The sequence below is a fragment of the Fundulus heteroclitus genome, unplaced genomic scaffold (assembly GCF_011125445.2).
Source record: "Fundulus heteroclitus isolate FHET01 unplaced genomic scaffold, MU-UCD_Fhet_4.1 scaffold_138, whole genome shotgun sequence".
Lineage (NCBI taxonomy): Eukaryota > Metazoa > Chordata > Actinopteri > Cyprinodontiformes > Fundulidae > Fundulus > Fundulus heteroclitus.
In genome coordinates this window covers 465,574-482,115 of record NW_023396550.1, presented here as the reverse complement: position 1 = coordinate 482,115, position 16,542 = coordinate 465,574, and the positions used below count along the sequence as shown (strand labels likewise).

General features: G+C 41.7%; 1 long non-coding RNA gene across 1 annotated transcript; it reads left to right on the top strand.

Annotated features, from left to right (window-relative positions):
- Positions 1-1,631: 1,631 nt before the first annotated feature.
- Positions 1,632-15,340, top strand: LOC118558640. The gene is made up of 4 exons (XR_004928404.1): positions 1,632-1,869; positions 1,970-2,179; positions 14,346-14,409; positions 15,289-15,340. It is a non-coding gene; the product is annotated as an uncharacterized LOC118558640 (long non-coding RNA).
- The last annotated feature ends 1,202 nt before the right edge of the window (positions 15,341-16,542 follow it).

Here is a 16,542-nt window from a genome sequence, read left to right as displayed (position 1 = left end):
CCTCTGCAGGTGAAGGTAGAAAGTGTTTCTGAGCTCTAGAACTACACTGAACAGAACTAGAAACATGAACTTGCAGAGAAATAGTTCCTGTTTTGCTGCTTTGAGCAGAGCCGTGCATGGAGCCAACGTGATGTAGCAGAAAGTAGCAGCGTTCACATGCAGCCCTACCCTGAGAAAGGCATCTAGCTTCAACAGACTCGCTCCATCATGTCAGAAGTAATGTGGAACATTTAGATCCAAGACTAAAACTACAGCCAGCTTTATGTTCTGTTCTCCAGTTTTTAGACCCAGTACCATCCCAGCTTTATTTATAGAGCACTGTCAGAACACATTCAAGCAGACATTTTTAGTTGGACCTTTCAGTCGGCTTTGCAGCAGAACCTGGTCCAGTTCAGAAGAAGAAGAAATCTTTATTTGAAGTTACAATTTTACATTACAATGAAATCTGTCTTCTGCATTTAACCATCCCTTAGGGAGTAGCGGGCAGCTTCTCCAGAACCCAGGGAACAATCGGGGGTTAAGGGTATTGCTCAGGTTTGCTCCAGGTTCTAGCAGCCTTATCAGAACCAAGAGTTCTGCTCTAACTACTGGACCACCACTCCCCCTCAGTAATTGTTCCCTGAGCTAAGATCTAAAGCTCAGAGACACTCGCTGTCTTCAGTCCAGAACCTCTCACCTCTCTGGTTCTGAAGGCATTAGAAAAGCTGCTGAAGGAGGACCTGATGGAACCGGGTCAGGACAGTTTGGACCTCCTGCAGTTTGCTTCCAGGACAGGTCGAGGACTGGATGGTGAGACAGGGACACTTTGAAAGCTGCTCTGAAACATCTGGAGGAAGCAGAGGACCTTGTTGGTTCCCTTTTTATGGACTTCTCTTCTGCTTTTAATCCCATCCAGCTCCACATTTTAGCAGACAGCTTCCAGAACCTCTAGAACTTGGACTCTGTTCTGATCTGGTGGCTGATGGACTTTTTAACTCTGAGACTTTTTAACAGTGGTTTCTCCTCTGTTCTTTGTTTTCTACACTAATGATGGTCAAAGCCATGGCAGAGGCTGCTACATTATTGGACCTGCAGGAGGTTCTGTCCTTGTGTCCGTTCCCAGCAGTGATCCATCAGAACCGGGTCTCCTGGTGGAGGAAGGTGTCAGATGGAGCAGTTCCTCCTGTTTAAACATCAATGTGGTGAAAACTAAAGAGCTGTGAGTGATGTGAGGAAGAAGCCGACTGTCCTCCTCTGTTTTCAGGAAGAATGCGTCTGTTGAAGGAGTGAAGCTGGAGAAACACCTCTGGACCCAGACGGACAGAACCTCTGAAGCCCACATTGGTGCTGTGTGCAGAAAGCAGCGTGCACACAAAGCATCAAGCAGAAGCTGCAGCACTCTGACTGGGAGCTGCCTTGTTTTAATGTGGACCTGATCTGAATGAATCTGCTGGAAGGTTTTCTCTGAGCTGCCGGCACGGCTCACTTCCTGTTAAACACCAGAACCAGCTGCAGGCTGAAGATGTGCAGCTAAACTACTGGATCATTCAGGACGCAGCTACACACTGCCACCATGGAGAAGCAGCCGCTTCCAGCAGCTCTCAGCGTTCTGCAGGAGAACCAGCAGATGAAGCTGGTGTTTAGTGACTGTTGTTTTCTGTCCTGATGTCTTCCTGGCAGCTGCAAACCAAACTGCTCCTTGAAGAGAAGAAAGAAACTTTGAACCTTGAAGCTTCCAGGAACTCCACTGCTGCTCCTGCTGCTGCCCCGCCCTCCTACCTGTCCCACCTCCATCACAGCTGAAGCTCCGCCTCCTTCCAGGTAGCAGCTCACCTGTGTCTCAGTGGTTCACATCTTGTTCTTCAGCACTTTGGAGCGTCTGAACAAACTGTAAGTTTGCTTTGTTTCCTACCAGAACTTTGTCTTGAGGAACTTTCCTCTTTGTTTCTGCTCTCTGATGTCTGGAGAACATGTTCACTTCTGATTTCAGCACAAAGTTTCATCTCTGCTGTCTGAAGACTAATCTACAGGATTATTAGATTATTGATGAACTGGAACCAAACAACATGATGAACAGCTGATGTTCAGATGTGATGTTTAGATGAGCAGAACTCTGTCGACCCAATCAGAGCTTCACGGCTCCAGATGATCCGTCTAAAATCTAAATATCTGGGAGCTTAAAGACAGGAACGTCCTTCATGTTGAGTTAAAACCACCTTTTAACCTGCAACCAGAAACTCTGGACTCTGAGAAAAACATGTGATCTAAAGGTTCTGCTGCTGTTCTGCTAAAGTTACAAAGGTCCACTTGAAACCTGAACCGTCTCTTTAGAGGTTCTGCAGCTCGTTAAACTTTGTGGATTGTCTTAAAATGTGTCTCTGTCCCTTTAAGAACGATGGTTGGTTTGATAAATTCAGAGTGACTGAAGCAGAACTTCTGAGGTTCTGGTTCTGATATTTCTCCAGCCTGTTGTTTATGGCAGCTGTAAAATATCTGCTGTTCAGAGAGCAGATTAAAGAACAGCTGAAGACCTGAAGGTGGGTCCAATCAGACCAGGAAATGTTAACAGCTTTAAAGTTTTCAGAATCAATATTTTAGATTTGAATTCATTAAAAGTCAGATAATCCAAAAGTTTAACATTGATCTAATAAATCTATCAATAAAACAATAATATTTGCAGTAATCAGACTTAAAGGTTTGTTACTGTTTCACCGTGCCGTGTCTAAGGTGAAACACCCTCGGTGGACCCAGTTCGTTTTACCCAGTCAGGCGACCCCCACTTACTTATTACCTTGAATGTAGGAAGCATAAAACAGACAAGTATGCTTTTAGTTATATTTTATCTAGGTAAAGACAGAGAAATAGTTACAGTCACACCAGCGCTGATGGGCCCCTGATCGGCAGGAGGCCTCGAGTGCTCATCACACAAACATTATAAAGGGATCTCGGGACACACCCATACAGGGGCGGTACACATCCAAACTGTGACATCAGCAGGGAAACTGTGTCACCTCCGGGGTGGTATCTGATAGATATGTGCCAATCTTTTGGGTCAGTGCCATCTAGGTCTAATTTTCTCACTCTACTGATTTCTACTGTTCTTCAGTCTACTGTTCTCCAGTTTTGCATTGTATTACATTGAAATGACTGTCGTCATTTCAGCTTTTAACTTTTGCTCTCTCTCTTTTTCTTCATAGTAGGTACACCTGGTCTGGCGTTCTGTTAACTGTGACATCATCCAGAGAAGACGGCTCACCCGCTACTACCATCTAATGTAGAACAGATTACTAGATCAATGTGTGCTTCTGTGCTTGTTTGTCTGTCTTGTTGTGTCTCTGTTCTGTCTTCTGTAACCCCAGTCGGTCGAGGCAGATGACCGTTCATACTGAGCCCGGTTCTGCCGGAGGTTTTTCCTTCCCGTTAATGGGTGGTTTTTCTTCCCACTGTCGCTTCATGCTTGCTCAGTATGAGGGATTGCAGCAAAGCCATGTACAATGCAGACGACTCTCCCTGTGGCTCTACGGTTCCCCAGGAGTGACTGCTGCTTGTCGGGACTTTGATGCAATCAACTGGTTTCCTTATATAGGACATTTTTGACCAATCTGTATAATCTGACCCAATCTGTATAATATGATTGAACTTGACTTTGTAAAGTGCCTTGAGATGACATGTTTCATGATTTGGCGCTATATAAATAAAATTGAATTGAATTGAATTGAATTGAATTAAGTGTGCCATGCAGTTCTGGGATAAACAGCTCGTTCCACTTGACCTTGTTGATATCCTAACAGTCCCCCTGATGATGTGTCATTATGGCACATCACCAAAGATGATCAACCAGTGGAACGACAGCTCTCAGTCTGTCCCTCTCCCAGAACAGTCGGTTTCCGTCCAGTCCAAGCAATCAATCACGTCAGCTTCCGGCTTCCAGAGTCCATCCATCTGTGATCTCCATGGCAGTCGATAGTGCGGTTCAGTCTCTGGGGTCACACAATCTCTGCTGGTGTGACTGAAAAGCACTTTGTAAAAACCAGTCCAGTTGTCCGTTAGCCCCCCCCCCCCCCCCCCTGTTGGTGTGCCCCAAAGGCACATCACAACGAAAACAGTTCCAAGGAATGGGCCGGACAAACCTTAATGGAAACATCTTAGCATCAATCAGCATGAATACTTCATAATTCAGCATTTTTTTTACTCAACACCACAGTCCAAGCATTTTAACTACAATTTAGGGTTCAACTATTTGAGCTAGGCCTGTTTTAGGTTCCTATGCGCACATTATTTTAAGTTTACTTTAGACTAGATAAGCTAAAGGTGTACCTTAATCAAGGCCAAATTCGTCTACTCTACCCCCACCCCAAGAAACCTCCTACTCAGTCCTCCACTCTCCATTCCTATGGACAACGATCCATCACCTTCACACCTCACAAATCCAAGAGTACCAGTAGGGGGCATCAGAGGGCAGGCTGAGCCTCAAGCAGGAAAACCCCATCTCTCTAAGAAATGGTAAAAAACCTGATAGAGCCCAGTCTAGGGGAGTCCCACTCTGGGCCAATCTGAGCGAGAAGACACCCTGTATTGAATCTAAAAATTAGGCTTACCAAGTAATTTATGGATCTGTGATAGCCATCAGATCCTGGTTCTCTATATAACAAAGCAAAAAGATTGCAAGAACTGTAGGTCTTGGTGTGTGTGTCTGTAACAGAGAGTTTCCATTCTTAGTCATAAAGCCATAGCGATCAACATAATGCAACATCACAGTATAAACATCATAACACATAAAATCAAACATGGTGATGGAAGTCAGTGGAGAAGAGAAAGGAAAAAATCAGTTTTGTGATATAAAAAGTGTCTGTACGTCAATAACGCAAGTAAAAAACGTCAGGCCAGTCTGAGCACGTGGCAGACATGAATCTATTCGCGCATAAGTGGTCAGCTCAGTGTTCTCAGGCAACTGCTCCTTCATGGCAAATCCATAGGTCTCTGGCATGTACTCCCAAACTTCTTAAGTCCTCTTCTTATTCCTCAGCATGGACAAAAACGATTTAGTTGGATGGTAATGAGTGTCCTGTCCTTTTTCAGGCAATAAGCATTTTATCCCCAGGAAAATGCTCTGTTGAGATGGTTGGCAGACACCAGGCCTTGTTTACTGTTGGATAACAGAAACAAGGTGTAATTAGTGTTCTTATCAAGACTCCCAATCCTTCTTTCATTTACCTTCTTCAAACACTTTCACATCCAGATATTTCCGTTCACAATTATTATGCTCTTAGCTTTACCTCCTTTACTGTAATCATTAGATCTTGCATTACCCTTATATAAAAGAGAAATCTGAAAGTTCAACGTTATCTGCAGCAGCATTTCTTTATAATTCTTTCCCATGTGTGTCTCACCTTACAATGTCCAACAGTTGAAAAGATCTCTGCAATAGAAATTTATCATCATATGTTTCATGGCTACTGTGACACGGTTCATCTCAATTTATCTAGCACACAGGGAATTGTACTAAAACCTTTCAGAACCTTCTTACTGAACCAGCTCCAAAATACTTCACATTTTTCTAAAAAGTCCAACAGAAAAACCCTTAAGTTTGTAAAAGAAAGCTCCACTATATATATATTTGCAGAATAATGTTGTGATATTAATAAGAAGCAGCCCTATGTACTTCTTGTCTTATTTTGAAAAGCTCTGCTAAGAGAAAGGAAGTGTGTGCATGCCCCTCGCCCACACGGAGTTGTGATTGGTTGCTATTCAGGAAGTGGGTGTAGCCCAGGGCGGAGACAGGAAGTAGTTCTGTGAATCACTTTCAGCTTGACGTGCATCAACCCAAAAGACTTGTAGTTGAATGCGCCCTCCACCTGAAGCGAAGAGCAATTCTAACCCCATTAATTCTTGATTTTTTAATCCCTTCTGCTTGTTTTAACAGACAGCTTTTGTAAGCGACCCTGGTTTTTATCTTATGTCCCCCTGTTTGAATCTTGTTTGAAACAAACCTTTAAACTGTAGTATGCTGTGAGCAGTAACTCATTGTTGCTTATTAAACACATCGCCCCCTGACCATGTAAGTAGCTCCATACTGCTCTAGGTCTTTAAACCTTTTTCAGTCATTCAACATTAGTTTAATTGATAATACATCCAAGCATAATTATATCCCCAAGTAAATCAACCCTTTAACAAGTATCTAGTTCTTGTTCTCATGTGTTTAGTTTATCCTTGAAAAACTTTAAGCAGACATTACTCCGAGTGATTTTCTTACATTCTCATACATTTATTATTATTACCTTTGTGATCTTATATCACCCAGTGATCTATAAATCCTTATTTTATGTTTGCACCGTCTTGTCCCAGCAGATTAAAATTTCCCATTCTAGAATTTGCTTGTTTGTTTCATCAATCACTGTCTGTCGTAATTATTGAAGAAATTGTGCAGTTCCTATAAACCCTCTTAAATATTGACCACCCATTGGTAAATGATCAGCTTTAAGTTTTGCCCTTCTTCTAATTCTTTGTTTAGCCTTAGTATCTGCACCTTAAATTGACGAATAGTGGAATTCTTTGTATAAACACTTCTCTATGTCCGTATTTGTTTTGGCCTCTATAATTTTGTTCTTTGCATTTTAAGTGTGAACCTGGTCAGGATAGAGAAAGTCATCTCCGATGCTCCTTTTGGCAACCCCAGCAAACCCAAACATAAAATTGTTCACAGTCAGTGTTAGGTTACAGGTAATCCCTGTGGGAACACGACGTCGTCTCCTTTGTCCAACCTGGTTTCAAGCGCCTGGGTCATCGAAACACTCCACCACCTGCGACAAATCTCTGACATTTTCAAACCACAGCAGCAATTCCTGGGTGTCCACACCCCCTGTCTGAAATGTCTCTCGTCGTAAGCCCAGGCTTTCAGTTTCTCTCCTGTTAAGTGTCCCCCTTTAGAGCCCATTTACCCCAAAGAGTCCAAGAGTGTGTTTTAGGTGCGTTTCCTGAACGCCAACCTCTCCATGTCATGTTCGTGAAACCTTGTAGTTGAATTCCATCACCTGTGAAGCAAAGCAGTCATGCATAGTTCTTTTCAAGATTTTCTTTATCACAGCAGTAGTGTCACTGTCTGATGCCATTGCAGCTCTGATGTTCCTCAGAGCCAACCTTCATGCATTGATATCATGTTGGAGCTGTTATCCTCATCTTGTGTCCAGGAGTGCTTCTGCTGTCCTGACCAGATTCCAAACGTCCAACTAATCTAATTGACCTCATTACTTTTCTGCATGTACAAGAGGACGATCGTTAGATTATCCTGGTCTAAAAGACCACTAGGTTAATAGATGGCTAAACTATGTTTATGTGTTCTTTTCTTCTGGATGTTTTAACATTTAGTTAAAGAACAACTATTGTGCTATTTTGTGTTTAAACAGATAGTTTTTAAGTCTCCTTACACCTTTTAGGTAACTGCGTACAATTCCAAACTATTTACATTGGTGCTTTAATCCTAATTTACCCAAGTTATTTATTAGAATAAGGCATTATTCTAAACCTGCAGTTATTCTGCTTATATTGAAAAATTAGCTTGCTCACTCGTTCGTTCAGTCGGTTATGCTATTAACTGTTGCTGTAATGCCTACTTTAACTTTTTCGCCCACTAGTTTTGTCATGATCATAATTATCGCCCATTGATGTAATAGCATACATTGTTCTTATCCACTTTCCTTTTACGTTTAAACGGCCCCTCTATGTAATCCCCAATATAAGTTGTCAAGCCTTTTAGGTTTAGCATAATTACTTAAGCTGCTCTATGCTCTCATCCCGTAACTTAATATTTTGGTGCAAAATGGATGTCTTTTAGCGGTTCCCCCTATTTCTTCTCATGCATGATGTATTTTATGAAGCTTATTGTATCTTAAAGGTGCCTCTTTGAATCTACTTCAAAACCCCTTGTGGGGTTAATAAAATTCCAAAACATATTTATATGTATTTTAAATGATTTAAATAAAAACCTTGTTAGACAAGTAAAAGAAAATCCTTCTTATCAGCGGCCCAAAATCTCTACCAGCTTTGTTTCCAGACCAGTACCACTTGTCCGAATGCGTTTGACCCTCTTATCGCTCGCTAATAACAGCTCTGACTTAAAACAATTAACATTCTAGGGGTTTAATAATAATCCTGATTGCTTTTAATCTGAAAGTTTTTTTCTAAGCGCCTCCGCCAATGTGTATGTTTCTAATAAGTGTTTCGTGTTTTAATTATGTGCAGGAAAATCTGATGTGAAATGCAGAAGGGGTGTCTGCCAACTCATCTTTGTTTCGTGTTGCGGTCCATTGAAGGTTATCCGATGCCTCTGTCTTTGCCCCCGCAATTAGTTGTCCATTTTCAGTCCTCATGTCTCAGTTCAACAGCACAACATCGTTCCAGGACAAGCGTTGTCCATGAATATTCTTTCTCCAATCGTTGTGTCTGAAACCACAAGGAATTCTGCCAGCATTTTGCCAATATGGATTTTGTCCAAAATCAAATTTTCCAATACAAGAATTGTCTATCTTCATCCGCAGTGTAGTGTAAATAAGTTGAAAAGAAAAAAAATCAAAACAAAAATTACAAGAAAACTGTCTCAAATCAAAATCAACCACATCGTTCCCTCTAAAACAAAATTATTCTTGAAGTTCTTCACCTTTACCCCAGATCTTGATCCCTTTTTCTCCGTCCTCTGGACCACTGTGGCACCGCTTGGTACTAACTTGTCTCTGAGAATGCCTAAAAAGAGACTAAAATCTCTCCGTTAGCACATTCCAATTATATATATGACCAGGTTTCCTTGCAAGAAAAAAAGCAGAAAACAGGATAGAAATGTTAATGTGAGTCAGTAGAGAGGGCAGCAGGGGTACATGAACAATTTCCAAAGCCACCTTCTTACCTCTAGAAGGATACTGAATACTGAATTGTACATTATAAATAAATTTGCCTTGCCTTGCCTAGAAGGTCTCGATATTACCTGTCATAAGTTTGTTAAACTTAGCATAATTTAGTCACTTTTGTCAATCCCTGCATGTCCATTTTAGATCATGACTTCTTACCATACGGCCTGAAAGAGCTCACTTTCCAGAGACTTCTGTTGGAACAAGGTGGCTTTACAGTTTCATCTCACATCATCTGAAAGAAGTAACTCAGAGAAAAACAATTCTGTTAGTGTATTAGGTGACAAAAGAAAACCTGGTCTTTTTAGTGTCTCGGTCTTTTTAGTGTCTTGGTTCTTAATGTGATGTGTCTAAGTTCTTGGTTGGTCCAGGGGAGGTAGGAATCTCTCGTTCCTTTTCTTTCAGCGTTTTGTATTAAAACTTCTCATTGTCTTAAACTATCTGCCGAGCAACCTCAAATGTTGTCACTTTTTTTTTTTTGCCGCTGGTGATGCAAAAATTAAAGCAAAGGAATCATTTAACAAAGAAATAATCAAAATACACAAAACAATAAAAACCCGAAAGTAAAAAGTCTCCCAAAGCGTGCATTATGTGTGTTCCAATATCTTATAGCATTCTTTTGATTTCTTTCTAGCTCTTTCGATCATGCAAACTTAGTTATTAATGCTTTTCAATCTTAATTGGTTAAGGGTGAAACTTTAAAGCAACCATTTTCTCTTTCAGGCTTTTGAGCTTCTGGTGTTTTTCTATACATGATAAGAGTTTTCCCCGTAATTCAGCACATTGAGAAGGTGGCTTTATTTTATTTTTTCCCTCTGACATACTTTTCGTGCCCCCAGGCCAGAACACACAGACCCAGCCTTGCCATAAACATTCAGATGTTTACATCATGGTCAGATTTGTTTATCATATCTATTGTCCTGTTTCAGGTTAAACTGACCCTCTGAGGCTTGCCTCAGCTCAGCATAACTAATAACATCAGATGCTTTTGTAACCGATGACATGCTTAATGTGGCCTTGTGATATCTTAACACTTCTCAAAATTTCTCATTAGCTGCATTCAAATCCCCAGTAAAAAGAAATAAAATAAATTAATACAGAACCCTTAGAAAAGCAACCATATTTAGTCCCATACAGTTTGTTTAAAGCACAGTTTGTCTCATCTATTTAAATCAAAAATCATGTATATCTTAATGCTCTTAAATTCTTCTTTTTAGGCAGCTGTAAAATCCTTAGTTAAAAATCTCCCCTTAAACATATCCCATCCGGTTCCATTTCTCCCAAACAGTCTCCCATATGCTCCCCATATGCTGTTTGCCATTTTATTAATGTTCTAAAATTACAATATAAAAGCTTTTTCTCTGTTATTATTTCAGCTGTCATGAATTCATTGACAAACACAAGCCAAGCACAATCTAATAGCATAACTGAATACAGCCCCAACACCTCTGGTTGCTGTACTGCATATTTTAAGCTCCAAACAACAACAAAAACCTTTATCCCTAGTCCCAAGTAGTTCCTACAGCCCTGGGATATTTTCTGTTTAAGACACGTTAACATCTCTCAGTGTAACAATTTAATTTGGCCGGATGTTTAATGTGGGAAGAAAACAAACTGTTATTGAAATCTCTCTTTACCTTTCTTCAGCTTTTAGTTAACATAGTTCATGATTAAAAACGTCATTTGAATTACGGAGCTGCAGTTCTCCCAAAACAAATGAACATTCTGAAACCATGAACATCACACAGACGAACGTTTAGTTACATACGATACACAAATACATACATTTACATACAAAGATGACATTCAGACAGACAAACACGTGCAGGCCTGCTTTTTCTGACTGTCTTAAATAGTTCTATGTTTTTCATAGTTTTTAAACGTCTATAGCAACGCCGAAAGATGTATTTTCAACATGTTAAGTTCCCGCTTAGTTTAAAAGTGGAGAGCTTGCGCTGGCTACGACCCCCGAATGTTTCGTCCAAACACGGTTTTACTCTTCAGCCCCGCAAGGATACAACTCTGTGTCTCGCAGACACCTGGACGCTTACCCCTTTTTGAAAGTTATACGTTGCATTTAATAGTTACGAACAATTTTATCCACAACGGAAGTCCCAGTCGGTCCCCACGTAAACGCTTCCCTGGTGCAACGCCCTTTTAGTTCCGTTTCCGTTTCCTTTTTATTTTTTATTTTATTAAAAACTTTCGCTTTTCTTTTTCTTATTAATCCAACTGCCCCGACCAACTGGTTGCACTTTGAGCACCCCCCTGCGCCAAAAACCCCCAAAACAAAACAAAACACAAATACATTTATCTGTAACCTCACTTACACACAAAGACCCATTTGCACACACACACACAGACACACTCAATATCCGCGGATCCAAGCAGTCTCTCCTCATTTTTTCACACCACTCCTCAAATTGTTTTAAATGGTTTTCAGCATCTTTGTGTGGGAAGTTTGCCATTATGCTCCTTTTTCCTGTCTCCAGCAGTGTTCCCAAAGAACCCCCCTGGAGCTCATTTTCTGCCTGATTCTCAGCCATTCCAGCACTCACACGTCTTGGCCAACCTGCTGGGACAGCGTCCTGACCCCGGTCCAATGAGAGCTTATTTTTTATCTCTCAGACACCAAAACTTATTATGTTCCTATATGCCTTATTATTGTGTTTTTACACGGCAATTTCAATGAGCCAGTGTACTCAGGATGAGAAGGCCCTTACCCTTCACTTCACTTCCACGGCTCAATGACAATAACGTGTCTCACACACACACACACACACACACATACACTCACACTCTCTGGCCAATCTTTTAGTTAACTCTGTACGTACCTTCGGTCTTGCTGGTTGTGTGTGCGTCCAGCTCACGGGTATATCTCGGCATTGCTGTCTCTACGACAGGTTCTCGGCTTCTCAAACTAGATATCTTGAACTCACTGGCTGATTTTCTATATTTGTCTGTAATCGGGGTTTTAACAGAGCCACCCTCCGTCAAACCTCCGCATTCATACTATTGTGTATTTGCCAGGTCTTGTTCTCAATCTCATACGCGCTCGTTTTTCGAAAAAGGCCGCTTTTATATTACCCGCAAAAACGAAGATTTTTTTTTTTTTTTTTTTTTTCGTCCTTGCGGAAAATACGGGACTCTAAACCCACATTTTCTAGGCTACACGATGTTTTAGAAGCCACGCGTAATGGCGTGTCTTGTCAGAATGGCGGCTTTTATGTTACACACAGAGGAACACGTATTTTCCTCTGTGTCTAACACGAGGACCTCTAAACCCCAAATTCTCAAGGTTCACAATATTTTCAGAAGCCTGGCCAAGGCTTCCCGGACTCTCACCTCTGTGACCGCACGCAAATCCCAAGTTCTTATCGATTATCGACACGTTTGCAAACAATTATCCTCAACTTTTCTCTGCCTTTAGGAGTACAAAAAGTCGGCCCTCCAGGAAGAAAAAGACACTGGGAGATAAATGGAATCTCCTTACCTTTTGTGCGGCCGCACGCTGTGTGTTTTTCTTCCGGAATGGCGTCCTGACCGGAAAACGGAAGGTGGTACGTCGTCCTTTGGGTCCGGGCGGAAACACCAATTTGTTACTGTTTCACCGTGCCGTGTCTAAGGTGAAACACCCTCGGTGGACCCAGTTCGTTTTACCCAGTCAGGCGACCCCCACTTACTTATTACCTTGAATGTAGGAAGCATAAAACAGACAAGTATGCTTTTAGTTATATTTTATCTAGGTAAAGACAGAGAAATAGTTACAGTCACACCAGCGCTGATGGGCCCCTGATCGGCAGGAGGCCTCGAGTGCTCATCACACAAACATTATAAAGGGATCTCGGGACACACCCATACAAGGGCGGTACACATCCAAACTGTGACATCAGCAGGGAAGCTGTGTCACCTCCGGGGTGGTATCTGATAGATATGTGCCAATCTTTTGGGTCAGTGCCATCTAAGTGTGCCATGCAGTTCTGGGATAAACAGCTCGTTCCACTTGACCTTGTTGATATCCTAACAGGTTGATTTGCTGCTAAAAGTGATCAGTCTGTTGTTCCACAGTGTTTGACCCATGAGGGACAATTATTAGTTAGTATTTTATTTCCTAAATGAAGAGTCTGAGGAGTTTAAGAACTTGTTGGGAACATTGTTTTCCTTAAATTCATGTTTCAAACTAAAGTTTCATTAAACAAAGATCTTTGTTCATGAAACCTCAGAGAATCTGGAGCTCAAACTGGTTCTGATCCAGTTAATATTAATGGTTCTGGTCCAGTTTCAGGTCCAAGGCTCTGATGTCCACCTTCTTAAACTCTGTCACCAGCTGGGATCTTCTGATGCTTTGATTTCTGCATAAAAACTAAAAGAAGTGAGTTTGCTTTTTAATGCTGTTAGTGACACAGGAAGGGATCAGCATGGAGAAATGGACCTGGAGAGGCCTGCTGCTTCACACTGAACTACCCGACCAGATCTAGTGGGTCGGTTCTGAAGCAGAGGCTGAGGCATGGTCTCATATCTGCTCTACAGCTCAACATGTTCTGGTCCTCCTTCTAGCAGAACTCTGAGAACCTGTTGATCCAAAGTTCTGAACTTCAGCTCCAGCTGATGAAGCAGAGGAGTCTGAGCTGGTGTCAACAGGAAGTAGTTCCCTTTTCTTGGTGCTGAGAGATCTTCCTGATGCTTTGGACCCAACGGTACCAGTCATGTGGACCATGGAGCTGCTGTTTATTAACACAGAAGCATCATCAGCTTTGGGACTGAGTTTAATCTGCTGTTAGAAAAACTGTGATATTACTGAGTTCTGATCATTTTAATGAGCAGAGAGAGAAACTGTGGCTAAAATCAATGATTCTGGAGGAACCGGGTCTCCTGGCTGAATGTTGCAGCTTATTTTAAACCCAGAAGTCCTTCCAGGAGTCCGGGATGCTGCTCTAGAACTATCTGGATAAAACATCCTGATTAAATGACTAAAGTTTGGACCAGAACCCAAGAAATGAAGCAGTTCATCTAGAAGTGAATGTTGACCAGTGATGAATGGCTGAATGTAGAAATGAGTGAACAGCAGCAGAGCATCAGAACCAGTTAGTTCACTGTACTGGATCATAGCTACTAGAACCTGCTGTGGTTCTGGATGTTTGGACCTTTAACAAAGGCTGACAGAAGTCCATCTACCATCTGTGGTAAACCCTGATTTAGTCTGTTTTCATCCTCATGTGCAGCTAGTTTCTAGTCTGAACATCAGAGAAGGATCCAGGTCCAATCATCTGGTTCCACTTTATCTCTGTTGGACTTTGGGATTAAAAGCTGCTGACAGAACCGAGTTCAGTGAAATAAACCATTTACTGCTCTTCCTATCTGATCCACTCTGGTTATTGTGACCTTTGACCTTTCTGATCCTGCTTCAGGTGTCTCACTTTTTGCCTCCATTGTTTCAACCTCATGTCGTTTTTCTCCTGCTGCTCACAGGTCCAATAAAGCCCGGACTTCACTGTGGCTCCACTTCTCTGGCTCTGGCTCCATTTTGGTAAATGTGAGCAAATCTTCTTCTTCAGCACCAGCAGCTGATGTTTACAGTGTGAATGTATTTTATATGCAGGGTGTGCCGGGTCAGAGTCCATCTGGTTCTAACAACCAATCAGTTTGCTGCTGACAGATTACAGCTCCTTAGATCACTCAGGAGGTCCAACAGTCAAAGGTCCGATTTATTAATAGTCACATTAAAACCAGTAAAAGTGGGTCTAAGTTTTCTAGAGTTTAGCCAAGCAAGGGAATCAATTATTCCACTGAAGAAATTAAAATAAATAAGAATAAATCCATAAATAAAAACACATGAACATGTCAGATGTGTCAACATAATCTGATTAAGAAAAAAACGTAAATGTTTATCAGAGATCTGAAAGTTTCTATGTCTGAGTGAAGAAAATATGGAGATCTAAACTTTTCTAGAGATTTGGAGCAGGAATCAAACTCTGGTCTCCCATTAAAGTCAGACACAACAGCTTTCTGCTGCTTCCTGTGAGTCCTTTCAAAATAAAATTACATCAATGTTAAAATGTGTTTGATTCAGTCAGATTATTAAATAGTTCAGCTTTGATGCAGCAGATAATCCACTTGTACAGTTTGATGATTGTGAAATAAAATAGTTGCTGATGTTCAGTCAGAGTGAATCAGTGTCAGTGGATGAAATGTTGCTCCATGGCTCCATCTAGTGGACTGATAGTAGAAGTACAGCAGCTGATGGCAGCTTCCTCTGCCTCTCACTGCTGTCTGACTGCATTCAACTGACACTGATATGAAGCAGAGAAGAAGAGCCAATCAGAGGAGGAGCAGCTGATCTTTTTCCAGCACTAATGATGTAAAGGATGATCAGAGTTGATGTGCAGATGAATGATTTGTGTTTCCTCTGCAGGTGAAGGTAGAAAGTGTGTGTGAGCTGATGTGGATGTGAATTCAGCAGCATGGATCAGTGTGAGGACAGAGAGGAGGGAGTCCCTCCCTTTAAAACCACTCTGTGTGGGGAAGCTGAGAGCCAGAGCCACGCTCAGAGGTGAGATCAGCATCTCTAAGTGTCCAGAGCCCTTTTCACACAGCGTTCTCACTATATCAGGCCAGAAGAGACCAAGTGGTCCTGAAGCTGCTGCTGTTCCTCTTTGCTGCTTCATCCAGACTGAACAGAGCTGCTCAGCATGGTACCAGTGGGTTCTGACAAACAGCAAGTCAGTGTTGCACAACCAGCTGAGTGACACCAGCCTGTTGCTTAGAGCTCTGGGTTCCAGCAGGACACATCTGGAAAAACTCACCAACTTCCAGAACATTTCCTGGATCTTGATGACCAACATATGTTCAACATTATTCATCCTAGAAAGAAGGACGGCTGATCAGACATTTATGGAAGAATCTTTACATTTAGTTTCTGTCTAAATACGACCCAGACCAACAGAACCAGGTGGTGTCTCTATGTAAATATTAAAATGTGTTTTCTTTTGACAGGTTTCCTAAGACACTGACAGATAAACATCCACCAGAACCAGAACCCAGCTGTGTGTCCTTTAAGAGCGACAGGTCAAGGACTCCTCCTCCTGATTTCAAATCTTCTGGACCTTCATCCTCAGAGAGGTGAGCTGTATCTAACTGCTGTAACTGTGGAAACTGAGTCAGTCTGAAATGTTTTTATTCCAACATGTGTTTAACGTGAGCTCAGCTCTTTTTCCCACATTTCTATGTTCATATGTGAAGCGGTGTGTGTTGGATGTTCTCCAGAACCACAGCAGTGAAAGTGGAAAGAATGGATGTTGTTGGAGGCGTCCTGGATGCTGCTACATCATGTTTAACAGCTCTGATCTGTTTGCTTTTGGGCCTCATTGATTAGTCGCCATCATTAAACACTTTTCTCTGCTTAAAGTCAAAGATTTAGTTTGGACTGGAGCTCACTCTGATTGGTTCTGTTCCATGTTAATGAGCTAACTGGACTGTTTAGTCCCTCTCCCATATTCATAGTGATTTAATCAAATCCAACATGGAACCAACTGGACTTTCTTTCTTTGTTCCTGAACCGTTTTGTCATCGTATCTGAAAGTCTTCCTCAGTTTTAGTGACTGAAGAGTTTGAGTTCTTCTCAGCTGGAGCTGGAACAATCACTGGGATCAGAACCAGAGACTTGGTG